Here is a 13,036-nt window from a genome sequence, read left to right as displayed (position 1 = left end):
TGTGTGTTTAATTGTAAGAGGAACCCCAATGTATTTGAACCTGGCCCCTTTTGCAGCTAACAGCTGAAAGAAGGGCAGCGAGTGAACCTTTCGGGAGGTTAGGCTGCTGGCCCCACTCCTTCTGCCTGTGGGTCTCCCCCTTGGACGGAGAAGCCCCGAGGCTCCCCAGCCAGCCTGCCCCAAGCTGCCAGCCGGCCTGCCCCAGCTACGCTGGCTGGCCTGAGCGCCGTCCACCATCGCCCGAGTGGTCCCAGTCCCTGGTCGCTGGCAGGCCCGAGATCCAGGAGACGGGAGGGAGGCGGGGCTTCGAGGCGGAACATGGGCGGGGCCACGGCCTGGGTTTGGGAAGGCTTGGCCTGCCCTGGCCTTTGATACCCGCTGCCCATGTGTTACAAATGTCTTTAATGGTACATCTTTAAGGGCACTGTTTCCTAGCAGTTAGAATACAACCCTGAACTTCTGCATTCTATTCTGAGCATTGCAGAAGGCTTCCTGTGTTAAGCCACTTTCCTCTCCCAGCTTGAGTTCACCCATCTGTAAACTGAGGATAACATTTCCCTACTCCACAGTGCAACTGAAAAGTGTTTGGGAAGCCTCAGTTCTCACACGTGCCTGTTAGAACTACACAGTTGTTCTTACTGAAATATTCCCATAATCCTTCAGCATTCAGAACTCCCAGTGACTTCAAGGGATGATTCACTGAGAGCAGATGAGAGCAGTAACACCGAGCTATCATATCATGCACAATCTATGGTCTTCCTATGTTACAAATGTCATTGTTACGTTTTGATCAGAAGTTTTCAAAATCTGGGGTAAAAAATGACTTACCCTTTGTGTAGCATGATTACAGTTGATCTAGGATGTTCTTTACATTGATTTTTAGTTTATTCTTTTTTGGAGGTTGTGTATTTGGCAAGCTTCTTACCTCACATCTGTCCCAGAATGCTCTCTGAGCTAAGGCAAGCTACTGTTGCTCATAACACCATGCAGTAAAGCTATTTGCACATTGTCTGATGCCCTCTCCAGTCTGGCCTTGCTAGGACCTGGCCCTGAAAAGTAGATTTTTGCAATTTGAAAAGCAGGGGAGCAAACAATTTACCACCACCAGACTCTTCCATCTGAAACAGGACAGGTGCATCCTGGCTGACTTCCTCTCTCTGGTACAGGCAGAGCAGGAGGAAGGGACCATGGACACACAGTTCCAGCAGCCCATGCTGTTAGAACAGTAGTAGTCATTGCCAGAGCTCCAGTGTTCTGTCAACCACGGCAACAGCAGGCGAAAGACTACGTGTAGGAGAAGGACTATTTCACTAGGAGGGTGGTGAAGCACTGGAATGGGTTACCAAGGGAGGTGGTGGAATGTCCATCATCCTTAGAGGTTTTTAAGGCCCAGTTTGACAAAGCCCTGGCTGGGATGATTTAGTTTGGGTTGGTCCTGCTTTGAGCAGGGGGTTGGACAAGATGACCTCCTGAGGTCTCTTCCAACCCTGATATTCTATAATAAAAAATTAGCAGGGGATTAAGGTTGAGGGGGAAGAGAGAAAGTGTGTGTGTGTGTGTGTATATCTAATATAGTAACACGTGCTTCTTCATTACACTTCCTAAGTGAATTTGATAAATGCTAATAAGCACAGCTGGCCTGATTATATATCTGGGAACTCACATGTTTCCATAAGGTCCCTTCCTCTGGCACCGGATGAATCAGCTGTGTGGTATTGTAAACAGCCATTCTGTGAATATAGACACTATCTACATCTTAAAATAGACCATTGACAGTCTGAGGATTAAAATAAGCACCTGGGACTTAGAAATCCAGCTGAGCAGAGTAACATCCATTTTAGAATGACTGCTCCTGGGTTTTGAGGAGCAGCGCGTGAACCCCTGACCCCATTTCCTAATTGTCTTCTCTCTCCTTGTGCAAGTTTACCTTGCCCAGCCCTTGCCAATGAGATTGCAACACCATTTTCAGCTTTTGGGTTCTTTACCTCTGGCAATAGTAGGATTTACTTCTAAGCTGCGTAGGGTCTCTGCAAAGCAAGAGGCTGCTTACGTTGCTCCCTGTGCATCTTTCTCTCTCACAAATTTAGAAACCTGATACTGTGACACATAAGGTGACAGCAAGGGGACAAACTGCAGCCTTCTGATTTAAGTTATATTTGTCACTTACCGTCCTGGATACACGCATTGTCTCCTCCACTCTACTCAAAATACAACTCCTAACATGATCTTCCTCAGCCGTCAATCGGAATACATCAACCCCTCATCTTTGCAACCATCTTTTGGCAACCCATTGCCCAAAGCTTCAAGTTTAAACTTCTGGTCTCTGTTTTCAAGGGCCCACACGGCTCCTTTCTGTGGCCCCCGTACCTTTGATCTCCTCTGTTGTCACTTTCTCTCCTCCCTCTCTCCACCAGTGATTCCAAGTCTGATGTCCCATTTCTCTCCTACTGCAGCCTTTTCCCTTGCTCATGGAATGCTTTTTTCCCTGCTGATTTACCAAGCAAGCACCTTCCTCCCCCAGGCCCAGTGCACAGAAGTGTGATACGATATAAAAGGTTTACTCAGTTTGGATATCCTGCATCATCCCTGCAAGGCTTTGGTGCTTGCCAGTGATTCAGCCACGCTAAACGCCTGCCAATAACCCTTTGTGGCAGAACCACATGAATTCCCTGTCTTACACCTCAGCCTCATCCAGCGGGCGTTAGAGAAACCATCCCCAATGAGGGGTATGGCCAATGTATTGACGTTTAAAACCTCCAGTGCTCTTTGGATCCCCCCAGTCTGTTTGTTAGCACTAATGAATTCCCTTCTAATGAATGAAGGCTGGCATCCTTATGCCGGCTGGGCAGTGCTCGCCATGCACCGGGGTGGGAGTTACTGCTGTAGCCCCGTCCCGCAGTGCAGCATATTGCTCTCGTGACACATCCAAGGTCACCTAGCACGAGCTTGTACGTTGACTGTGGCCGTGAGGCTGGAACTCCAATCCCACCATGCCAAAAGCCGCAGGCACTTGACACTGGAACTGAAGGGGGGATCTTGTTAACTGCGCCCAATCGAGCAGTCCCATCGAGGACAGCGGTGCACACCAGCCAGTTCATTGCAATGTTTTTCTGGAGTCGTAGAGATCAGCCCATGGCTGTGAGTTAGCTTTGTCTTTCTCCAAAGCTGTACTGAACAAGGTGGCCTGCAGCTGTACATCGAAAAATGCAACTGTGTGATTTCCTGCACTACACCAAAAATTACATCCCTCCTTTGAATAAAACAGGCTCAGCGAGACGCTGACACGCACAGCAGCGTGAGAACCACTGAGCCTTATTTTACATAGAACCAGAGTGTGCTGAAACCAGCCCAGATGTGAGCAAAGATACAACCAGACAATACGAATGTCATGACCTTGTTCCTATTAGCTCCTGGGCACTTGTGTGTCTAGGTCCCTTGGCAATCTTTCCTGAATTATGGGGTCGGAATTGAGTCTAATACCTCCTACTGTATAGGAAACTGAAACAAGCCCTTCACTTAACTCGGAGACAGCATGATTGCGATGGGCTTTGAGGGACATTAATTTCGGAAGACAATTTCCTAAAGGGATTCTGTGTGTCTGGTGCTATGGTATTCTGCATGAGATTGCATAGCTTGGTGGAAAAGAGTCACGGCATGAAATTCACTTTGACTGAGAAAAATGTACTTTCAAGGTCTTAAAGCCACAGCTGCAGCCCTGCCCACGTACATAATCATTGTCCTGCAAAGAACCAGCTTCACATTGCACAGACCGTCTGCATTCTCCCCCCTCCACCCACTGCTTGGGAGAGGCTGTCACAAAGGAGAAGCCTGCTGCACAGACACGGCAGAGGCCACGCTTGGCAATTTGCTGCAGTTAATGCAGGGCAATGGGAATCAGGAATGACGTGTCCGCAGGGAGATAGGCAAAGCTCAGACACAGTGGACAGAACGGGATGTCTCAGGAACGCAACTGGACCAAGCTTGTGTGTGTCTGTGGGGACAGACTTGGCACAACACTGGCTCCGGTGCAGAACGAGATCTCTGCAACCCCAGGGACAAGACGCTTAACTTTCCGTTACAAAAACGAGAGCCTGCAAACCCCTCGCGGACACTCCTGGGCCATGCTGCCTATGGATCCCAGCCATAGGGAAAGAGCCTGGCAGGGGACAAGTACATTCCATGCACACCTGTTCTATGTGGGGATGTCCTGGTACCTGGCCCTCCTGTTCCTGCCCCACCTACTTAGTTGTGTCATGAGCCTAGACTGTAACTTGTTTGGGACAAGGTGTGCTGTCCATACCCTCTGTACAGCACCTGGCACAACAGGGCCCTGCTTCTTGCTGGGGGATACTGTGATACAAACACAATAACATGGCAAAAGAGTGGGTCTGGGGTAAGTCTCTGAAATGAAGGGCCACATTCCCCGTGACTACAGTAGAGCCAGCAGGGGCCCAGGCTCTGAACCAGCCAGGCGCTGAGTGCGGTGCTGGGAGGAGCTGCATGCTCTGCGTGCCATGCAGGGTCGTGTAGCCCTGATTCTGAGGGGCTAAATGCAGCGTGTGCTCCCTAGCCCCCCCCACTGCGGTGGCTCTTCGTCCTAGCCTGAGCGATGTCGTCAGACTGACCGCTGGTGCTGTCTATGCTGCGGGCTCCAACAGGAGGGATTGTGGCACTTGGAACTGAGCCCGGAATAGTTTTGCCGTTACATCAGCGGGAGCTGTACGCTTGTAGGCAGTGGCGGTTTGCTGTGCAAGGAGCAGGCACCTCTCCTCTGGACTTGGAACTGGGTGCTGCGTCGTTCGGCGAGGGGTGCGGGAGTGTTGTGGGGCTTAGGCAGTGCAGTCACTTGGAGAAATGAAAGCAGAGGGGCAAGAACGCTTCAGGCACATGGCTTCACAGCTGACCCATTTCCAGTTCTCTTGCCATTGAACGACCTCCCCGCACCCTGTCCTCTCTCCCTACAGTGGAATCGTGATGCTGAATTTATGATCTTTCAAGCCTTCCTGTGCTAATGCGCGGTGATGGCCCAGAGGCAGTGTTAGGAATCTCTTATTTTGCTGAAGAAATATATATTTTTTGGCTATTAGACACCACAGACCTCGTGAAAGAGAAGAGAACTCAGCAAATAGCTGGGAAGGGAGATTACTTTGGCACACTCCTCCTCTCCCTTTGGCCTGTGATGTGAAAGTCCCTCGTTAAGAGAGAGCAGGGGAAAGGGACATGGTAGAACTGACCAGAATGTTAAGTCTCTCTCTCTCTCCTTTGACCCTTTCCTAATTCAACATTGGCAAGTTAATGAAGTTTCACTTTTCATGGAGCTCTGATGATTTACTGCCAACTAGCAGGTGACTCAGCTGGAGCAATACAAGGTGCTCCAGGCTCGGCGTGCTGAGAAATAAACAGGCTCACCCAGGTCAAACAGAGTTAGCAGTCTGTCCGGTTACTAGATTGTAAGATGAGGCCTGTGCCTCTCAGTTAGGCGGTTCTGTCTGGTGTGCTGGACTGATGCTAATCCTCACGTTGTGGCTCTGTGCCGCTCCTAATTCACTTTCCTCATTACTGTATTCTGTAGGGCATGCTCTGCTGCAGCTCTCAAGCGTGTCCCCGGCTCGTTACTGCCCAAGAGGAAGTGAAGAAATGAGGTAACAGTAATAGGCGAGGGTGAGAGAGGGATGTGCTGGGTGAGGGGTGCATTGCTGTGGAGACTAATGCACGCCCACCAGGGTAAGTGGGCAGCAGGGAAGGCCTAGCAGGCTGGGCCGTGAGGGCGATGGGCAGTGGCGTGGATGCGGCTTGAGGCTGTGTTCTAGCCATCTTATATGGGGCCCGGTCGGTACTGACTGTAGGGGAACAGTAGGCAGAGCTGGATGGCACTGCCTTCATCCCCAGAGCGTGGGCATGGCTGGGTGGCCTTACCAGGCTCTTCCCCCAGAGCGGGGAGCACAACATGGGGCAGTGGCCCTTAGTGAGGCTGAGGGACATAACTACCCCCTCCCAAGGGACAAGAGACCGAAGCATTAGCTCTTCCCTCCCCAGTAAGAGAAGACGCCAAGAGGTTGCTGGCTTCAGAGGTCGGGGAAACTGGCACTGGCTGCCAAAGGAGTTCACCGGCTATGCCAGCCACTCTAACAACACAGAGGCCTCCTGTGAAGGCCATGGAAAGGAAGAGACTCGAAATCACACCATGGGCAGGGAGAGAGCAGTGACGTTGCCTGGGCATGTCAAAGACTGCCTCCCCAACGGGAAATATTGGCTCTCCCCGAGGGCAGGCGAGAGGCGGCAGGCAGGCTCTGTAGAAGAGATCCGTGTATATGTAACAGGGCTCTGAGCTGCTAGGGGGGCTTCAAGAGGATGCGGCATTGTTTGGGGCGTTCTGTAGGCCCAATAAAAGCTGTCATGGCTGCAAATGGCTTCCTGGGGGCAGCTGTTTACATGCAGCTCCTACTATCCCTCCCCTGGGGGCAGGGTGGAACGCCTCATCTGGGAGAGAGCAGGAAGATAGGGATTTGCACTCTGAGTGTGACAGGGCAGCTGTCTGAGTGGGCTAGTGCATGCCTGGCTAATGACAGACCCACCCCACACGGAGATACGAGGAGATACCTGCTTACCTGGAACGGACCGCCAGCACAGTCTGGGGCCATGCCACCCTGAAAGGTGGGAGCTCATAGGATCTGTGGAGGTGCAGGTCCCTACCTGGCTCTGGCTGAAGCTTCACCCCCTGACTAGATATCCAAGTGTCCGGGGCGTGTCCCACCCCTGAAAAGCAGGAGAGCTGTGGGATGGGGGACAGCAGTCAGAAAATTTCTCCAGATGAGGCCAAGGGCAGGAGGAAAGAGCTCAGAAATCCTCTAGTTCCTACCACAGCGCAAGCCTGGTGGTTTCTGTGAGCTGGGGAAAATCTTTGGACCAAAACTCTTTGTGGAGAATAGTGGCAACACCGGAAGTTTTCACAAATTCATGTCATTGAATTTCAGCAAACTTGTGTCATCTGGAAAAAAAGAAAAATACAACAACAACAAAATCTGAAAACATTGAAGTGTCTTTGAAACAAAACACTTGGGTATTTTTTTAGATTTAAAATGATCTTGTTTGGAGGTTTCCTTTAATTTTATTTTTAAAAATGTAAATATTTAAAAAAATGGGTGGAATCAATACAAAATGTTTCATTTTGGGTTGAACTAAGACCCAAAATGGAACAGGAAAAACCAACCTCTTCCTACATGGGAAAGCGAATGCTCTGGACCTTTTCTAATTCCAGAGCAGGTCTTATCATGCTACGCTGCCATGAAGATTTTATGAAGAAAATAAAATAGCAGTTTAATTGCAAAACTTTTGAGCTTTTCAGTAATGAGAACAGAATAAAACTGAAGAAAAGCAGGAAATCTGTCTGCAGTGTCTGGGAGGAGAGGACACTGATATTTGTGTCTAACAAAATAGAAATCAAGTAAGGGAGTGCACCCAGTGAAGCCAAAAACTTAGCAAGGCTCAAAGAGGGTCTGGCTGTCGAGAGAGATAAGAACATTGGCCAGAGTTGTTATAGTTAATAACAGACTGTTGGGAGGTAGATTGAACCTCCATGAGATTGGATTAAATCCTGAATCTAGTAAGGATTACGGGGGCACCATCCTGGGGGCAGAGTACAGTGGGATTCTTTCACCTTCCTTTGAACTGTCTGCTGGTGACTGCTGGAGACAGGATACTGGGCTGGATGGAGCTCGGGTCTGATCCAGTCCGGCAATCCCTATGTACACAGTGAGCCAGATGTTCAGAAGTGCTCAGTACCTGTAGCCAGGAGCCAGAGGTTCAGAAGCACAGTGGGTACTGAGCTGGAACGGCTGGGTCCCTACTGCTCACGCAATGAGGGCTGCTGGGTGCTGAACATTTGAAAATGAGGCCCTGTCGGCTGTAGCTAGGAGCAAAACAGCCATGCTGCCCAAGCTATTGCAGAGCAGTCAGAGGAAGCAGCTGCTTGCCGTTGTGCTGCAGGGGGCACTCTTGTTACTTGGATAATGATCCGCCCGTGTGGTCACCAAAGCTTTGGAGCAGGCTGCAGTGCTTCATGTGTGCTGGCAACTAAATTCAGTTTTCGGGATTGAGTAACCCCTTGTCCATGCATGTGGCTTAAACGCTTGTTTGCAGGCCATGATTTTCAGTTTGTGAATTCACACCTTCCTAAAAGCCCCTGGAAAACTGTTTTTCCTTGGGAGGGGAACCTTCCAGAATCCAGTTCTCCAGGAAGTCTTCTGAGTGAGAGAAGCCAGAGTTCTCTCTGCCTTGCTGCATTATGGAGTTTGGCAGAGGGTCTGGGCCTGTCCATGCATGTGTGTGCCTGGGGGTTGATTGGGAGATGCTTTTTCTCTTGAACTGTTTTGATGTGACAGCTGGGGCATTGTTGTAGAAAAGGAGCATTTTAACATCATGTGGGCTGCAAGGATTCCTCGTCAGTAGTGTGGAGTGCTGGAGAGTGGGACACATTTTGGGAGGGCATCAGCTGGACGGGGGAAGATTGACTCAGAAACTGCCAGGAGGCCTCCAGTGACAGAATCACCCCTGTCTGAGTTTAGCCTGGCTGCTGCTGGTTACCCTGGAACATACACACTGCCTTGTCCTTTCATTTTATAAGGGATTCCAGAGTCTGTCTGTTTGTATTGCCATAGCACTTAGGAGCCGCAGCTACGGACAAGGTCTCCATTGTGCTCAGTGTTGTACAAACCCAGAACAAAAAGGGTGCCTGCCCCAAAGAGCTGATAATGTAGGTTGCTTTCTCTCTAATTCAGAGTCTCTCCCTCATTCAGCAAAACAAACCCAGGCTTGGATTGTAATGTTTGTACTTTTTTGAGGATGGGGAAGGGAGAATGACCCTCATCTCCTTTAAACTAAGTGATTTGCTTCAGCTTGCAGGCTCTTTCTTCCCCGCACCTCCCTGTAGCGTAAGTACGTGCACGTGTGCTGGAACAATTTGTACAGTGGGGGTGCCGAGAGCCATTGAACCAAACCATCAACCCTGGATATAATGGAAACCACTTCAAGCCAGGGGCTGCTGCTGCATCCCTAGGTCCAGCACCTACGGGTACGTGACTTGAGTAGATTTCTGCTGTGTACTGCTCCTTTGTATTTTTAGGACACTACCCTTGTGTGAAGCAGAGCTGACGCAGCATGTTTAGAGGAGACACACTGAGCAATCACAGAAACGTGGCTTTTGCTTTGCCTTTTGTTTGCTGGTTTTCGTATTCTGAAATAAGCCAGACCTGAAACTACAGGGGTTCTCCTTATGCCCAGACAAACACAGACTCCTTTACCCTTAGTACCTCCTTTTCCCCCCTCCTGTGGTCCTCCCTCTCTGGTTTCTATGCTTCTAGCCCCTCATTTCAGTCTCTTTCCTCTCTTGGGAAGGAATGTCCAGTCTTGGGAGGCCTGGGGCAGATCACATTTTTTTTCCCCTATTTATTTCTTTCCTTTGAAGGCTCTGCATAGTTATGGTCAGATGTGACATATGACCCGTGTGCATTCAGCTCTCATCCTTCTTCAGTCTGGTGTGCGCGTGCACAGGACACGCCAGCAGGAGCATCCGAGCTCAAGTGACCCTTTGTTGGATTCCGTCTGCTGCTGGGGAATGGTGAGCTACAGAAGCAGCAGCTGTACCGGCAGAATTCTCTGCTGAGCATGCTCAGCACAGGGGAGCAGGGCAGGAAAGGGAGATCTGATTTTTGTTACTGGAAATCTCAAGTAAATATAGTTATACTGCCCTGCCCTGGATACAGGCCCTGATTCAGCAAAGCACTTAAGCATGTGTTGTAGCCCACAAGATTATTTGCTAGCTATTATATCCTACTAATTCAGCTAGCAGTATCAATTAATATGTTTCTTTTTCTGAAATTAATCCATTTTACTCTTATATTTTATCAGTAATAATTCCTTGGAATTTAGGATGTGTTGAGGCATGTGTTTCCTAATAATAAGTTTTGCTGAAATGCAAGAAGCCTACCGGCCTGTAAGATCTGCTATATAGCAAAAAGTATAATCAGCTAAGAATATGTCAGCATAAAAGATGGTAACCTTTGGCACAGATAAATATGGTCCCTGAACTTTGGGGAACCAAAGGGAGGAATCATCCACATCACATCACAGGTTTATCCAGCTTCTACAACCAGTTGGTAATCGCAGGGTACACCACAACTGGGAGGTCATCAAGAGAACCTAGGTTGGCAGTTTTGGAGTGAGATAATCCTTATTAATATATTTAGAAAGTAAGTGTCATAATCCACTAACCTACAGGAGAAGGGTACCCATAATTTTCTTAGGGTATGGAAATAAGATTTGGGTACAGTAGATTGGGACTGAATTATATAGGTCAGGATCCTATAAAATACCTGGTAAGAGAGCTCTTAGTAAGTTCAGCTCTTCTAAATTCTAAGCTCTTCTCACTCCTGAAACTTTGGTTTCTTGGAGTGCTTTTTCCAGTTTTCCTATACTCTATAGACTGTCTTTTTTCATCTATCCATCTATTCTATCTTCTATCACGCTATCAGCTCAGCTTGTGTAGTATAATATAACTACTTGACATTCTTAACAACTGGGGAAGCCAGCACTATTGCATAATCAGGCATGCCAGGAGTGAGGCTGGTCCTTCATCTCCTATTACTGAGTCCTCAAGGAAGGATGTGAGTATGTTATGTTAAGGTACTTATACTAGAAATGGTACCACCAGGAGTTTTGGAATTCTTTTACTGTTTTGCAGTTATAAGTTTCATTGCATTTCTTATTTTTATGGTAATTTCAATAAAGGTTTTATCAATTTGGTATTGTCCTCAGCGTATGTGTTCTTGCCAAGCACCCTGAGAATCCTCTCCCAATATACAATTCTCTGAGTTCTTGAACTCTGTAGTCTGAATTGGATAAGAACCTATAAATCTTCTGGTCAGATGCAATCAGTGGTGAGCCATAACAACCAACCCATCAAATTCAGGTCAACAATGCTTAACAGCTTTGCTGAAGTGGGTCCATATGATTTAGATAATAGCAGAGAGAGTATACTTCTAAAGTCTGCAGACCATACCAAGCTGGGAGGGGTTGCAAGTGCTTTGGAGGATAGGACTAAAATTCAAAATGGTCTGGACAAACTGGAGTAATGGTCAGAAGTAAACAGGATGAAATTCAATGAGGACAAATGCAAAGTACTCCACTTAGGAAGGAACAAGCAGTTGCACACATACAAAATGGGAAATGGCTGCCTAGGAAGGAATCTGGTGGTCATAGTGGATCACAAGCTAAATATGAGGCAACAGGGTGATGTTGTTGCAAAAAAAAAACCTAACATCATTCTGGGATGTATTAGTAAAAATGTTGTAAGCAAGGCATGATTCTTCCACTCTGCTCTGCTGATTAGGCCTCAACTGGAGTATTGTGTTCAGTTCTGGGCGTCACATTTCAGGAAAGATATGTAGAAAGGCCAGAGAAGAGCAACAAAACATGACTGAAAGACTAGAAAAAATGTCCTATAGAGGAAGATTGAAAAAATTGGGTTTGTTTAGTTCGGAGAAGAGAAGACAGAGGGGACATGATCACAGTTTTCAAGTACTTAAATTGCAGCAAGGTGGCTTAGGTTGGACGTTAGGAAGTTTTTCCTAACTGTCAGGGTGGTTAAATACTAGAATAAATTGCCTGGCAGGTTGTGGAATCTTCATCACTGGAGATTTTTAAGAGTATGGCTCAACTGCAACCTGGTCAGGGAAGGCCCAAGAGAGTGGAATCTCATGAGAAAAATCTGAACTTTGTGAGATTTCCTCAGTTCTGGGTCAAAATCTTGTGAGATGAGCTCATGGATATCCTTGACACCATTAAATCAAATTCCAGACCCAAACCGTTGCTGCAGTTTGACCACACACTAAATCCCTAGTATAAACCTAATCCATCCCTAAACACCACCTCCGCAGCCCCAGCTGATTACAATGGATGACACGCTATCAAAATAGAAAGCCCCTTCCCTACACCAAAACTGTTTTTCATTTTAACTTCATCCTTCGTGTTCACAAAGCTATAGGGAAATACCGTCATTTCCAAAGGGGGAAGTTATCCTTGTTCTGTCATTAGCAACACCACGTATCTGTCCAAACAGATGTGATTTAATTGATTCTTGAAAGTCCAGCATGCGAAAGGGAAGCTGTAACTCTGGAAAGACATTTAAAAAGGGGGTGAAATGGGGTGAAATCTTGGCCCCAGGGAAGTCAAGGGGAGCTTTACCATTGGCTTCAATGGAGCCAGGCTTTCAACCATGCTCCTTCAACCATATCTGGAACAACTAGAGTGGGGAGCGAACATCCTTGTTATGTTTGCTGGGAGGCATAAGTCCATGCTCTAACCGTCATATAGCAGTGTCCCTAGAAAACTGTACAGTCCTCTCTGAGACAAACCAGCATGACAACACACATATGATCTTATCAAGATTCTGGGGGAAGAGGCAACTGTTTCGAAGAGCGAGCTAGGATCCAGGCCTTTCTCTAAATACAATGCACACTGGATACAGACCCTGTAATCGAAGCCAGGGTGGCCGTTTGCTGTAGACATGCTGCTGCTCCAGTGCAAACTCATGATACTTTAGCACTTATGAGATGAGCGCGTTTGTGTCACCCAGCCTCACTGGAGCCGGCGGCATCAGCCCGGAGTAATACTGAGCTCAACAAATAGGTTGCGTACGTTGCAAATTACCTGTGCTCCAGAAGTACTGATCTTACAAACCCGTCCCACATGAGGGGATTAATTAAACAATTACACTGTGTCTTGAGAAACCGAATCCCGAACGGCCCCAGTGAACAGGAGTTTGAAAAGCCGGAAACAAGCTAAGTACTGAAAGGTGACTCAGCAGCCTGGGTGTTACTCCTAGTATATTTCATGCTACCTGAAATCCTTCATTTCCTCTTCGACTGATTATTATTTCCTTAGTCAAAATTTATCCCTCGTCTTTGTTTTATCAGGCTTCCAAAGAAAGAAATTATCTTTACGAAAGCCTTGCTTGTTACAGCTATCAGTATCACCTTGG

Source organism: Caretta caretta, chromosome 6 (assembly GCF_965140235.1).
Source record: "Caretta caretta isolate rCarCar2 chromosome 6, rCarCar1.hap1, whole genome shotgun sequence".
Taxonomy (NCBI): Eukaryota; Metazoa; Chordata; order Testudines; family Cheloniidae; genus Caretta; species Caretta caretta.
The sequence above is the reverse complement of the archived record's forward strand: the minus strand, read 5'-3'. Positions refer to the sequence as shown.